This window comes from Chlamydotis macqueenii, chromosome 7 (genome assembly GCF_036417535.1).
Source record: "Chlamydotis macqueenii isolate bChlMac1 chromosome 7, bChlMac1.mat, whole genome shotgun sequence".
Classification (NCBI taxonomy): Eukaryota; Metazoa; Chordata; class Aves; order Otidiformes; family Otididae; genus Chlamydotis; species Chlamydotis macqueenii.
The window spans coordinates 17,849,465-17,864,048 of record NC_141562.1 but is presented as its reverse complement, the minus strand read 5'-3'; positions in this window follow the sequence as shown (position 1 = coordinate 17,864,048).

Sequence of the window (14,584 nt, the reverse complement as noted above, 5' to 3'; positions counted from 1 at the left end):
AAAAGCACGCGAACATCGCGTTTCTGTGCTTTCCTGAACAGCTTGCGCTGGGACAGTTACAGCCGTGTTTTGCAAGCTGTCCGGGGTTCTGAGGCACTAAAAGTGCGGATGTGTGGCGACTGTGCAAGACGAGAACCGGCTGCTCTGAAAGCCCTTCCTGCTCTTCACGTACGCTTTCTAGCAGCTCTACGGACACACACACGTCAGCCTCTTCACTGTCCTACACAGCTAGCACGCTGGCAGTTACCGTCAACTTGGAAGCAGCCGCGCAGAAGGCAGTCGCCCTGCAACCGGCGAACAGCGCATCATCGCGGCTACACGCGAGCTGGCCGCACTCGGAGCTTTCGCGGCTCTTCTCTCGCTCTTTCCCGCAGAGCTCCGGCGATGCACAACTCGAACCGCGAAAGCCGCAATGAGCTTTGTGCAAGCTGCGCAGAAGAAACAAGGCACTAAACCGGCAAATGTCCAGCTAATCTCCCACATGAAAACGGTCAGCAAGGAAAGGTCTTGCTGCTCTTTACTCGCTCTTGCTAACAACCCAGAAGTATTGCGACTCTTCTCTGGATGATTTGCCCACCAACACTTCACATCAGCTCAAGCCGGCTGCCCGGAGCAAAAGAGGCTTGGAAAGATCGTAGCAGGCACGGTTGTTGCTGCACGAGAAGTGCCTGCTCCGGAGGCTTCTTGCGAGCAGCGCTAAAAGCACGCGAACATCGCGTTTCTGTGCTTTCCTGAACAGCTTGCGCTGGGACAGTTACAGCCGTGTTTTGCAAGCTGTCCGGGGTTCTGAGGCACTAAAAGTGCGGATGTGTGGCGACTGTCCAAGACGAGAACCGGCTGCTCTGAAAGCCCTTCCTGCTCTTCACGTACGCTTTCTAGCAGCTCTACGGACACACACACGTCAGCCTCTTCACTGTCCTACACAGCTAGCACGCTGGCAGTTACCGTCAACTTGGAAGCAGCCGCGCAGAAGGCAGTCGCCCTGCAACCGGCGAACAGCGCATCATCGCGGCTACACGCGAGCTGGCCGCACTCGGAGCTTTCGCGGCTCTTCTCTCGCTCTTTCCCGCAGAGCTCCGGCGATGCACAACTCGAACCGCGAAAGCCGCAATGAGCTTTGTGCAAGCTGCGCAGAAGAAACAAGGCACTAAACCGGCAAATGTCCAGCTAATCTCCCACATGAAAACGGTCAGCAAGGAAAGCTCTTGCTGCTCTTCACTCGCTCTTGCTAACAGCCCAGAAGCATTGCGACTCTTCTCTGGATGATTTGCCCACCAACACTTCACATCAGCTCAAGCCGGCTGCCCGGAGGAAAAGAGGCTAGGAAAGATCGCAGCAGGCACGGTTGTTGCCGCACGAGAAGTGCCTGCTCCGGAGGCTTCTTGCGAGCAGCGCTAAAAGCACGCGAACATCGCATTTCTGTGCTTTCCTGAACAGCTTGCGCTGGGACAGTTACAGCCGTGTTTTGCAAGCTGTCCGGGGTTCTGAGGCACTAAAAGTGCGGATGTGTGGCGACTGTGCAAGACGAGAACCGGCTGCTCTGAAAGCCCTTCCTGCTCTTCACGTACGCTTTCTAGCAGCTCTACGGACACACACACGTCAGCCTCTTCACTGTCCTACACAGCTAGCACGCTGGCAGTTACCGTCAACTTGGAAGCAGCCGCGCAGAAGGCAGTCGCCCTGCAACCGGCGAACAGCGCATCATCGCGGCTACACGCGAGCTGGCCGCACTCGGAGCTTTCGCGGCTCTTCTCTCGCTCTTTCCCGCAGAGCTCCGGCGATGCACAACTCGAACCGCGAAAGCCGCAATGAGCTTTGTGCAAGCTGCGCAGAAGAAACAAGGCACTAAACCGGCAAATGTCCAGCTAATCTCCCACATGAAAACGGTCAGCAAGGAAAGCTCTTGCTAACAGCCCAGAAGCATTGCGACTCTTCTCTGGATGATTTGCCCACCAACACTTCACATCAGCTCAAGCCGGCTGCCCGGAGGAAAAGAGGCTAGGAAAGATCGTAGCAGGCACGGTTGTTGCCGCACGAGAAGTGCCTGCTCCGGAGGCTTCTTGCGAGCAGCGCTAAAAGCACGCGAACATCGCGTTTCTGTGCTTTCCTGAACAGCTTGCGCTGGGACAGTTACAGCCGTGTTTTGCAAGCTGTCCGGGGTTCTGAGGCACTAAAAGTGCGGATGTGTGGCGACTGTGCAAGACGAGAACCGGCTGCTCTGAAAGCCCTTCCTGCTCTTCACGTACGCTTTCTAGCAGCTCTACGGAGACACACACGTCAGCCTCTTCACTGTCCTACACAGCTAGCACGCTGGCAGTTACCGTCAACTTGGAAGCAGCCGCGCAGAAGGCAGTCGCCCTGCAACCGGCGAACAGCGCATCATCGCGGCTACACGCGAGCTGGCCGCACTCGGAGCTTTCGCGGCTCTTCTCTCGCTCTTTCCCGCAGAGCTCCGGCGATGCACAACTCGAACCGCGAAAGCCGCAATGAGCTTTGTGCAAGCTGCGCAGAAGAAACAAGGCACTAAACCGGCAAATGTCCAGCTAATCTCCCACATGAAAACGGTCAGCAAGGAAAGCTCTTGCTGCTCTTCACTCGCTCTTGCTAACAGCCCAGAAGCATTGCGACTCTTCTCTGGATGATTTGCCCACCAACACTTCACATCAGCTCAAGCCGGCTGCCCGGAGGAAAAGAGGCTTGGAAAGATCGTAGCAGGCACGGTTGTTGCTGCACGAGAAGTGCCTGCTCCGGAGGCTTCTTGCGAGCAGCGCTAAAAGCACGCGAACATCGCGTTTCTGTGCTTTCCTGAACAGCTTGCGCTGGGACAGTTACAGCCGTGTTTTGCAAGCTGCCCGGGGTTCTGAGGCACTAAAAGTGCGGATGTGTGGCGACTGTCCAAGACGAGAACCGGCTGCTCTGAAAGCCCTTCCTGCTCTTCACGTACGCTTTCTAGCAGCTCTACGGACACACACACGTCAGCCTCTTCACTGTCCTACACAGCTAGCACGCTGGCAGTTACCGTCAACTTGGAAGCAGCCGCGCAGAAGGCAGTCGCCCTGCAACCGGCGAACAGCGCATCATCGCGGCTACACGCGAGCTGGCCGCACTCGGAGCTTTCGCGGCTCTTCTCTCGCTCTTTCCCGCAGAGCTCCGGCGATGCACAACTCGAACCGCGAAAGCCGCAATGAGCTTTGTGCAAGCTGCGCAGAAGAAACAAGGCACTAAACCGGCAAATGTCCAGCTAATCTCCCACATGAAAACGGTCAGCAAGGAAAGCTCTTGCTGCTCTTCACTCGCTCTTGCTAACAGCCCAGAAGCATTGCGACTCTTCTCTGGATGATTTGCCCACCAACACTTCACATCAGCTCAAGCCGGCTGCCCGGAGGAAAAGAGGCTAGGAAAGATCGTAGCAGGCACGGTTGTTGCCGCACGAGAAGTGCCTGCTCCGGAGGCTTCTTGCGAGCAGCGCTAAAAGCACGCGAACATCGCATTTCTGTGCTTTCCTGAACAGCTTGCGCTGGGACAGTTACAGCCGTGTTTTGCAAGCTGTCCGGGGTTCTGAGGCACTAAAAGTGCAGATGTGTGGCGACTGTGCAAGACGAGAACCGGCTGCTCTGAAAGCCCTTCCTGCTCTTCACGTACGCTTTCTAGCAGCTCTACGGACACACACACGTCAGCCTCTTCACTGTCCTACACAGCTAGCACGCTGGCAGTTACCGTCAACTTGGAAGCAGCCGCGCAGAAGGCAGTCGCCCTGCAACCGGCGAACAGCGCATCATCGCGGCTACACGCGAGCTGGCCGCACTCGGAGCTTTCGCGGCTCTTCTCTCGCTCTTTCCCGCAGAGCTCCGGCGATGCACAACTCGAACCGCGAAAGCCGCAATGAGCTTTGTGCAAGCTGCGCAGAAGAAACAAGGCACTAAACCGGCAAATGTCCAGCTAATCTCCCACATGAAAACGGTCAGCAAGGAAAGCTCTTGCTGCTCTTTACTCGCTCTTGCTAACAACCCAGAAGCATTGCGACTCTTCTCTGGATGATTTGCCCACCAACACTTCACATCAGCTCAAGCCGGCTGCCTGGAGGAAAAGAGGCTTGGAAAGATCGTAGCAGGCACGGTTGTTGCTGCACCAGAAGTGCCTGCTCCGGAGGCTTCTTGCGAGCAGCGCTAAAAGCACGCGAACATCGCATTTCTGTGCTTTCCTGAACAGCTTGCGCTGGGACAGTTACAGCCGTGTTTTGCAAGCTGTCCGGGGTTCTGAGGCACTAAAAGTGCGGATGTGTGGCGACTGTCCAAGACGAGAACCGGCTGCTCTGAAAGCCCTTCCTGCTCTTCACGTACGCTTTCTAGCAGCTCTACGGACACACACACGTCAGCCTCTTCACTGTCCTACACAGCTAGCACGCTGGCAGTTACCGTCAACTTGGAAGCAGCCGCGCAGAAGGCAGTCGCCCTGCAACCGGCGAACAGCGCATCATCGCGGCTACACGCGAGCTGGCCGCACTCGGAGCTTTCGCGGCTCTTCTCTCGCTCTTTCCCGCAGAGCTCCGGCGATGCACAACTCGAACCGCGAAAGCCGCAATGAGCTTTGTGCAAGCTGCGCAGAAGAAACAAGGCACTAAACCGGCAAATGTCCAGCTAATCTCCCACATGAAAACGGTCAGCAAGGAAAGCTCTTGCTGCTCTTCACTCGCTCTTGCTAACAGCCCAGAAGCATTGCGACTCTTCTCTGGATGATTTGCCCACCAACACTTCACATCAGCTCAAGCCGGCTGCCCGGAGGAAAAGAGGCTAGGAAAGATCGCAGCAGGCACGGTTGTTGCCGCACGAGAAGTGCCTGCTCCGGAGGCTTCTTGCGAGCAGCGCTAAAAGCACGCGAACATCGCGTTTCTGTGCTTTCCTGAACAGCTTGCGCTGGGACAGTTACAGCCGTGTTTTGCAAGCTGTCCGGGGTTCTGAGGCACTAAAAGTGCGGATGTGTGGCGACTGTCCAAGACGAGAACCGGCTGCTCTGAAAGCCCTTCCTGCTCTTCACGTACGCTTTCTAGCAGCTCTACGGACACACACACGTCAGCCTCTTCACTGTCCTACACAGCTAGCACGCTGGCAGTTACCGTCAACTTGGAAGCAGCCGCGCAGAAGGCAGTCGCCCTGCAACCGGCGAACAGCGCATCATCGCGGCTACACGCGAGCTGGCCGCACTCGGAGCTTTCGCGGCTCTTCTCTCGCTCTTTCCCGCAGAGCTCCGGCGATGCACAACTCGAACCGCGAAAGCCGCAATGAGCTTTGTGCAAGCTGCGCAGAAGAAACAAGGCACTAAACCGGCAAATGTCCAGCTAATCTCCCACATGAAAACGGTCAGCAAGGAAAGCTCTTGCTGCTCTTCACTCGCTCTTGCTAACAGCCCAGAAGCATTGCGACTCTTCTCTGGATGATTTGCCCACCAACACTTCACATCAGCTCAAGCCGGCTGCCCGGAGGAAAAGAGGCTAGGAAAGATCGTAGCAGGCACGGTTGTTGCCGCACGAGAAGTGCCTGCTCCGGAGGCTTCTTGCGAGCAGCGCTAAAAGCACGCGAACATCGCATTTCTGTGCTTTCCTGAACAGCTTGCGCTGGGACAGTTACAGCCGTGTTTTGCAAGCTGTCCGGGGTTCTGAGGCACTAAAAGTGCGGATGTGTGGCGACTGTGCAAGACGAGAACCGGCTGCTCTGAAAGCCCTTCCTGCTCTTCACGTACGCTTTCTAGCAGCTCTACGGACACACACACGTCAGCCTCTTCACTGTCCTACACAGCTAGCACGCTGGCAGTTACCGTCAACTTGGAAGCAGCCGCGCAGAAGGCAGTCGCCCTGCAACCGGCGAACAGCGCATCATCGCGGCTACACGCGAGCTGGCCGCACTCGGAGCTTTCGCGGCTCTTCTCTCGCTCTTTCCCGCAGAGCTCCGGCGATGCACAACTCGAACCGCGAAAGCCGCAATGAGCTTTGTGCAAGCTGCGCAGAAGAAACAAGGCACTAAACCGGCAAATGTCCAGCTAATCTCCCAAATGAAAACGGTCAGCAAGGAAAGCTCTTGCTGCTCTTTACTCGCTCTTGCTAACAACCCAGAAGCATTGCGACTCTTCTCTGGATGATTTGCCCACCAACACTTCACATCAGCTCAAGCCGGCTGCCTGGAGGAAAAGAGGCTTGGAAAGATCGTAGCAGGCACGGTTGTTGCTGCACCAGAAGTGCCTGCTCCGGAGGCTTCTTGCGAGCAGCGCTAAAAGCACGCGAACATCGCGTTTCTGTGCTTTCCTGAACAGCTTGCGCTGGGACAGTTACAGCCGTGTTTTGCAAGCTGTCCGGGGTTCTGAGGCACTAAAAGTGCGGATGTGTGGCGACTGTCCAAGACGAGAACCGGCTGCTCTGAAAGCCCTTCCTGCTCTTCACGTACGCTTTCTAGCAGCTCTACGGACACACACACGTCAGCCTCTTCACTGTCCTACACAGCTAGCACGCTGGCAGTTACCGTCAACTTGGAAGCAGCCGCGCAGAAGGCAGTCGCCCTGCAACCGGCGAACAGCGCATCATCGCGGCTACACGCGAGCTGGCCGCACTCGGAGCTTTCGCGGCTCTTCTCTCGCTCTTTCCCGCAGAGCTCCGGCGATGCACAACTCGAACCGCGAAAGCCGCAATGAGCTTTGTGCAAGCTGCGCAGAAGAAACAAGGCACTAAACCGGCAAATGTCCAGCTAATCTCCCACATGAAAACGGTCAGCAAGGAAAGCTCTTGCTGCTCTTCACTCGCTCTTGCTAACAGCCCAGAAGCATTGCGACTCTTCTCTGGATGATTTGCCCACCAACACTTCACATGAGCTCAAGCCGGCTGCCCGGAGGAAAAGAGGCTAGGAAAGATCGCAGCAGGCACGGTTGTTGCCGCACGAGAAGTGCCTGCTCCGGAGGCTTCTTGCGAGCAGCGCTAAAAGCACGCGAACATCGCGTTTCTGTGCTTTCCTGAACAGCTTGCGCTGGGACAGTTACAGCCGTGTTTTGCAAGCTGTCCGGGGTTCTGAGGCACTAAAAGTGCGGATGTGTGGCGACTGTGCAAGACGAGAACCGGCTGCTCTGAAAGCCCTTCCTGCTCTTCACGTACGCTTTCTAGCAGCTCTACGGACACACACACGTCAGCCTCTTCACTGTCCTACACAGCTAGCACGCTGGCAGTTACCGTCAACTTGGAAGCAGCCGCGCAGAAGGCAGTCGCCCTGCAACCGGCGAACAGCGCATCATCGCGGCTACACGCGAGCTGGCCGCACTCGGAGCTTTCGCGGCTCTTCTCTCGCTCTTTCCCGCAGAGCTCCGGCGATGCACAACTCGAACCGCGAAAGCCGCAATGAGCTTTGTGCAAGCTGCGCAGAAGAAACAAGGCACTAAACCGGCAAATGTCCAGCTAATCTCCCACATGAAAACGGTCAGCAAGGAAAGCTCTTGCTGCTCTTCACTCGCTCTTGCTAACAGCCCAGAAGCATTGCGACTCTTCTCTGGATGATTTGCCCACCAACACTTCACATCAGCTCAAGCCGGCTGCCCGGAGGAAAAGAGGCTTGGAAAGATCGTAGCAGGCACGGTTGTTGCCGCACGAGAAGTGCCTGCTCCGGAGGCTTCTTGCGAGCAGCGCTAAAAGCACGCGAACATCGCGTTTCTGTGCTTTCCTGAACAGCTTGCGCTGGGACAGTTACAGCCGTGTTTTGCAAGCTGCCCGGGGTTCTGAGGCACTAAAAGTGCGGATGTGTGGCGACTGTCCAAGACGAGAACCGGCTGCTCTGAAAGCCCTTCCTGCTCTTCACGTACGCTTTCTAGCAGCTCTACGGACACACACACGTCAGCCTCTTCACTGTCCTACACAGCTAGCACGCTGGCAGTTACCGTCAACTTGGAAGCAGCCGCGCAGAAGGCAGTCGCCCTGCAACCGGCGAACAGCGCATCATCGCGGCTACACGCGAGCTGGCCGCACTCGGAGCTTTCGCGGCTCTTCTCTCGCTCTTTCCCGCAGAGCTCCGGCGATGCACAACTCGAACCGCGAAAGCCGCAATGAGCTTTGTGCAAGCTGCGCAGAAGAAACAAGGCACTAAACCGGCAAATGTCCAGCTAATCTCCCACATGAAAACGGTCAGCAAGGAAAGCTCTTGCTGCTCTTCACTCGCTCTTGCTAACAGCCCAGAAGCATTGCGACTCTTCTCTGGATGATTTGCCCACCAACACTTCACATCAGCTCAAGCCGGCTGCCCGGAGGAAAAGAGGCTAGGAAAGATCGTAGCAGGCACGGTTGTTGCCGCACGAGAAGTGCCTGCTCCGGAGGCTTCTTGCGAGCAGCGCTAAAAGCACGCGAACATCGCATTTCTGTGCTTTCCTGAACAGCTTGCGCTGGGACAGTTACAGCCGTGTTTTGCAAGCTGTCCGGGGTTCTGAGGCACTAAAAGTGCGGATGTGTGGCGACTGTGCAAGACGAGAACCGGCTGCTCTGAAAGCCCTTCCTGCTCTTCACGTACGCTTTCTAGCAGCTCTACGGACACACACACGTCAGCCTCTTCACTGTCCTACACAGCTAGCACGCTGGCAGTTACCGTCAACTTGGAAGCAGCCGCGCAGAAGGCAGTCGCCCTGCAACCGGCGAACAGCGCATCATCGCGGCTACACGCGAGCTGGCCGCACTCGGAGCTTTCGCGGCTCTTCTCTCGCTCTTTCCCGCAGAGCTCCGGCGATGCACAACTCGAACCGCGAAAGCCGCAATGAGCTTTGTGCAAGCTGCGCAGAAGAAACAAGGCACTAAACCGGCAAATGTCCAGCTAATCTCCCACATGAAAACGGTCAGCAAGGAAAGCTCTTGCTGCTCTTTACTCGCTCTTGCTAACAACCCAGAAGCATTGCGACTCTTCTCTGGATGATTTGCCCACCAACACTTCACATCAGCTCAAGCCGGCTGCCTGCAGGAAAAGAGGCTTGGAAAGATCGTAGCAGGCACGGTTGTTGCTGCACCAGAAGTGCCTGCTCCGGAGGCTTCTTGCGAGCAGCGCTAAAAGCACGCGAACATCGCATTTCTGTGCTTTCCTGAACAGCTTGCGCTGGGACAGTTACAGCCGTGTTTTGCAAGCTGTCCGGGGTTCTGAGGCACTAAAAGTGCGGATGTGTGGCGACTGTCCAAGACGAGAACCGGCTGCTCTGAAAGCCCTTCCTGCTCTTCACGTACGCTTTCTAGCAGCTCTACGGACACACACACGTCAGCCTCTTCACTGTCCTACACAGCTAGCACGCTGGCAGTTACCGTCAACTTGGAAGCAGCCGCGCAGAAGGCAGTCGCCCTGCAACCGGCGAACAGCGCATCATCGCGGCTACACGCGAGCTGGCCGCACTCGGAGCTTTCGCGGCTCTTCTCTCGCTCTTTCCCGCAGAGCTCCGGCGATGCACAACTCGAACCGCGAAAGCCGCAATGAGCTTTGTGCAAGCTGCGCAGAAGAAACAAGGCACTAAACCGGCAAATGTCCAGCTAATCTCCCACATGAAAACGGTCAGCAAGGAAAGCTCTTGCTGCTCTTCACTCGCTCTTGCTAACAACCCAGAAGCATTGCGACTCTTCTCTGGATGATTTGCCCACCAACACTTCACATCAGCTCAAGCCGGCTGCCCGGAGGAAAAGAGGCTAGGAAAGATCGTAGCAGGCACGGTTGTTGCCGCACGAGAAGTGCCTGCTCCGGAGGCTTCTTGCGAGCAGCGCTAAAAGCACGCGAACATCGCGTTTCTGTGCTTTCCTGAACAGCTTGCGCTGGGACAGTTACAGCCGTGTTTTGCAAGCTGTCCGGGGTTCTGAGGCACTAAAAGTGCGGATGTGTGGCGACTGTGCAAGACGAGAACCGGCTGCTCTGAAAGCCCTTCCTGCTCTTCACGTACGCTTTCTAGCAGCTCTACGGACACACACACGTCAGCCTCTTCACTGTCCTACACAGCTAGCACGCTGGCAGTTACCGTCAACTTGGAAGCAGCCGCGCAGAAGGCAGTCGCCCTGCAACCGGCGAACAGCGCATCATCGCGGCTACACGCGAGCTGGCCGCACTCGGAGCTTTCGCGGCTCTTCTCTCGCTCTTTCCCGCAGAGCTCCGGCGATGCACAACTCGAACCGCGAAAGCCGCAATGAGCTTTGTGCAAGCTGCGCAGAAGAAACAAGGCACTAAACCGGCAAATGTCCAGCTAATCTCCCACATGAAAACGGTCAGCAAGGAAAGCTCTTGCTAACAGCCCAGAAGCATTGCGACTCTTCTCTGGATGATTTGCCCACCAACACTTCACATCAGCTCAAACCGGCTGCCCGGAGGAAAAGAGGCTTGGAAAGATCGTAGCAGGCACGGTTGTTGCTGCACGAGAAGTGCCTGCTCCGGAGGCTTCTTGCGAGCAGCGCTAAAAGCACGCGAACATCGCGTTTCTGTGCTTTCCTGAACAGCTTGCGCTGGGACAGTTACAGCCGTGTTTTGCAAGCTGCCCGGGGTTCTGAGGCACTAAAAGTGCGGATGTGTGGCGACTGTCCAAGACGAGAACCGGCTGCTCTGAAAGCCCTTCCTGCTCTTCACGTACGCTTTCTAGCAGCTCTACGGACACACACACGTCAGCCTCTTCACTGTCCTACACAGCTAGCACGCTGGCAGTTACCGTCAACTTGGAAGCAGCCGCGCAGAAGGCAGTCGCCCTGCAACCGGCGAACAGCGCATCATCGCGGCTACACGCGAGCTGGCCGCACTCGGAGCTTTCGCGGCTCTTCTCTCGCTCTTTCCCGCAGAGCTCCGGCGATGCACAACTCGAACCGCGAAAGCCGCAATGAGCTTTGTGCAAGCTGCGCAGAAGAAACAAGGCACTAAACCGGCAAATGTCCAGCTAATCTCCCACATGAAAACGGTCAGCAAGGAAAGCTCTTGCTGCTCTTTACTCGCTCTTGCTAACAGCCCAGAAGCATTGCGACTCTTCTCTGGATGATTTGCCCACCAACACTTCACATCAGCTCAAGCCGGCTGCCCGGAGGAAAAGAGGCTAGGAAAGATCGTAGCAGGCACGGTTGTTGCCGCACGAGAAGTGCCTGCTCCGGAGGCTTCTTGCGAGCAGCGCTAAAAGCACGCGAACATCGCATTTCTGTGCTTTCCTGAACAGCTTGCGCTGGGACAGTTACAGCCGTGTTTTGCAAGCTGTCCGGGGTTCTGAGGCACTAAAAGTGCGGATGTGTGGCGACTGTGCAAGACGAGAACCGGCTGCTCTGAAAGCCCTTCCTGCTCTTCACGTACGCTTTCTAGCAGCTCTACGGACACACACACGTCAGCCTCTTCACTGTCCTACACAGCTAGCACGCTGGCAGTTACCGTCAACTTGGAAGCAGCCGCGCAGAAGGCAGTCGCCCTGCAACCGGCGAACAGCGCATCATCGCGGCTACACGCGAGCTGGCCGCACTCGGAGCTTTCGCGGCTCTTCTCTCGCTCTTTCCCGCAGAGCTCCGGCGATGCACAACTCGAACCGCGAAAGCCGCAATGAGCTTTGTGCAAGCTGCGCAGAAGAAACAAGGCACTAAACCGGCAAATGTCCAGCTAATCTCCCACATGAAAACGGTCAGCAAGGAAAGCTCTTGCTAACAGCCCAGAAGCATTGCGACTCTTCTCTGGATGATTTGCCCACCAACACTTCACATGAGCTCAAGCCGGCTGCCCGGAGGAAAAGAGGCTAGGAAAGATCGTAGCAGGCACGGTTGTTGCCGCACGAGAAGTGCCTGCTCCGGAGGCTTCTTGCGAGCAGCGCTAAAAGCACGCGAACATCGCGTTTCTGTGCTTTCCTGAACAGCTTGCGCTGGGACAGTTACAGCCGTGTTTTGCAAGCTGTCCGGGGTTCTGAGGCACTAAAAGTGCGGATGTGTGGCGACTGTCCAAGACGAGAACCGGCTGCTCTGAAAGCCCTTCCTGCTCTTCACGTACGCTTTCTAGCAGCTCTACGGAGACACACACGTCAGCCTCTTCACTGTCCTACACAGCTAGCACGCTGGCAGTTACCGTCAACTTGGAAGCAGCCGCGCAGAAGGCAGTCGCCCTGCAACCGGCGAACAGCGCATCATCGCGGCTACACGCGAGCTGGCCGCACTCGGAGCTTTCGCGGCTCTTCTCTCGCTCTTTCCCGCAGAGCTCCGGCGATGCACAACTCGAACCGCGAAAGCCGCAATGAGCTTTGTGCAAGCTGCGCAGAAGAAACAAGGCACTAAACCGGCAAATGTCCAGCTAATCTCCCACATGAAAACGGTCAGCAAGGAAAGCTCTTGCTGCTCTTCACTCGCTCTTGCTAACAGCCCAGAAGCATTGCGACTCTTCTCTGGATGATTTGCCCACCAACACTTCACATCAGCTCAAGCCGGCTGCCCGGACGAAAAGAGGCTAGGAAAGATCGTAGCAGGCACGGTTGTTGCCGCACGAGAAGTGCCTGCTCCGGAGGCTTCTTGCGAGCAGCGCTAAAAGCACGCGAACATCGCATTTCTGTGCTTTCCTGAACAGCTTGCGCTGGGACAGTTACAGCCGTGTTTTGCAAGCTGTCCGGGGTTCTGAGGCACTAAAAGTGCGGATGTGTGGCGACTGTGCAAGACGAGAACCGGCTGCTCTGAAAGCCCTTCCTGCTCTTCACGTACGCTTTCTAGCAGCTCTACGGACACACACACGTCAGCCTCTTCACTGTCCTACACAGCTAGCACGCTGGCAGTTACCGTCAACTTGGAAGCAGCCGCGCAGAAGGCAGTCGCCCTGCAACCGGCGAACAGCGCATCATCGCGGCTACACGCGAGCTGGCCGCACTCGGAGCTTTCGCGGCTCTTCTCTCGCTCTTTCCCGCAGAGCTCCGGCGATGCACAACTCGAACCGCGAAAGCCGCAATGAGCTTTGTGCAAGCTGCGCAGAAGAAACAAGGCACTAAACCGGCAAATGTCCAGCTAATCTCCCACATGAAAACGGTCAGCAAGGAAAGCTCTTGCTAACAGCCCAGAAGCATTGCGACTCTTCTCTGGATGATTTGCCCACCAACACTTCACATCAGCTCAAGCCGGCTGCCTGGAGGAAAAGAGGCTAGGAAAGATCGCAGCAGGCACGGTTGTTGCCGCACGAGAAGTGCCTGCTCCGGAGGCTTCTTGCGAGCAGCGCTAAAAGCACGCGAACATCGCGTTTCTGTGCTTTCCTGAACAGCTTGCGCTGGGACAGTTACAGCCGTGTTTTGCAAGCTGTCCGGGGTTCTGAGGCACTAAAAGTGCGGATGTGTGGCGACTGTGCAAGACGAGAACCGGCTGCTCTGAAAGCCCTTCCTGCTCTTCACGTACGCTTTCTAGCAGCTCTACGGACACACACACGTCAGCCTCTTCACTGTCCTACACAGCTAGCACGCTGGCAGTTACCGTCAACTTGGAAGCAGCCGCGCAGAAGGCAGTCGCCCTGCAACCGGCGAACAGCGCATCATCGCGGCTACACGCGAGCTGGCCGCACTCGGAGCTTTCGCGGCTCTTCTCTCGCTCTTTCCCGCAGAGCTCCGGCGATGCACAACTCGAACCGCGAAAGCCGCAATGAGCTTTGTGCAAGCTGCGCAGAAGAAACAAGGCACTAAACCGGCAAATGTCCAGCTAATCTCCCACATGAAAACGGTCAGCAAGGAAAGCTCTTGCTAACAGCCCAGAAGCATTGCGACTCTTCTCTGGATGATTTGCCCACCAACACTTCACATCAGCTCAAGCCGGCTGCCCGGAGGAAAAGAGGCTAGGAAAGATCGTAGCAGGCACGGTTGTTGCCGCACGAGAAGTGCCTGCTCCGGAGGCTTCTTGCGAGCAGCGCTAAAAGCACGCGAACATCGCGTTTCTGTGCTTTCCTGAACAGCTTGCGCTGGGACAGTTACAGCCGTGTTTTGCAAGCTGTCCGGGGTTCTGAGGCACTAAAAGTGCGGATGTGTGGCGACCGTCCAAGACGAGAACCGGCTGCTCTGAAAGCCCTTCCTGCTCTTCACGTACGCTTTCTAGCAGCTCTACGGACACACACACGTCAGCCTCTACACTGTCCTACACAGCTAGCACGCTGGCAGTTACCGTCAACTTGGAAGCAGCCGCGCAGAAGGCAGTCGCCCTGCAACCGGCGAACAGCGCATCATCGCGGCTACACGCGAGCTGGCCGCACTCGGAGCTTTCGCGGCTCTTCTCTCGCTCTTTCCCGCAGAGCTCCGGCGATGCACAACTCGAACCGCGAAAGCCGCAATGAGCTTTGTGCAAGCTGCGCAGAAGAAACAAGGCACTAAACCGGCAAATGTCCAGCTAATCTCCCACATGAAAACGGTCAGCAAGGAAAGCTCTTGCTGCTCTTCACTCGCTCTTGCTAACAGCCCAGAAGCATTGCGACTCTTCTCTGGATGATTTGCCCACCAACACTTCACATCAGCTCAAGCCGGCTGCCCGGAGGAAAAGAGGCTAGGAAAGATCGTAGCAGGCACGGTTGTTGCCGCACGAGAAGTGCCTGCTCCGGAGGCTTCTTGCGAGCAGCGCTAAAAGCACGCGAACATCGCATTTCTG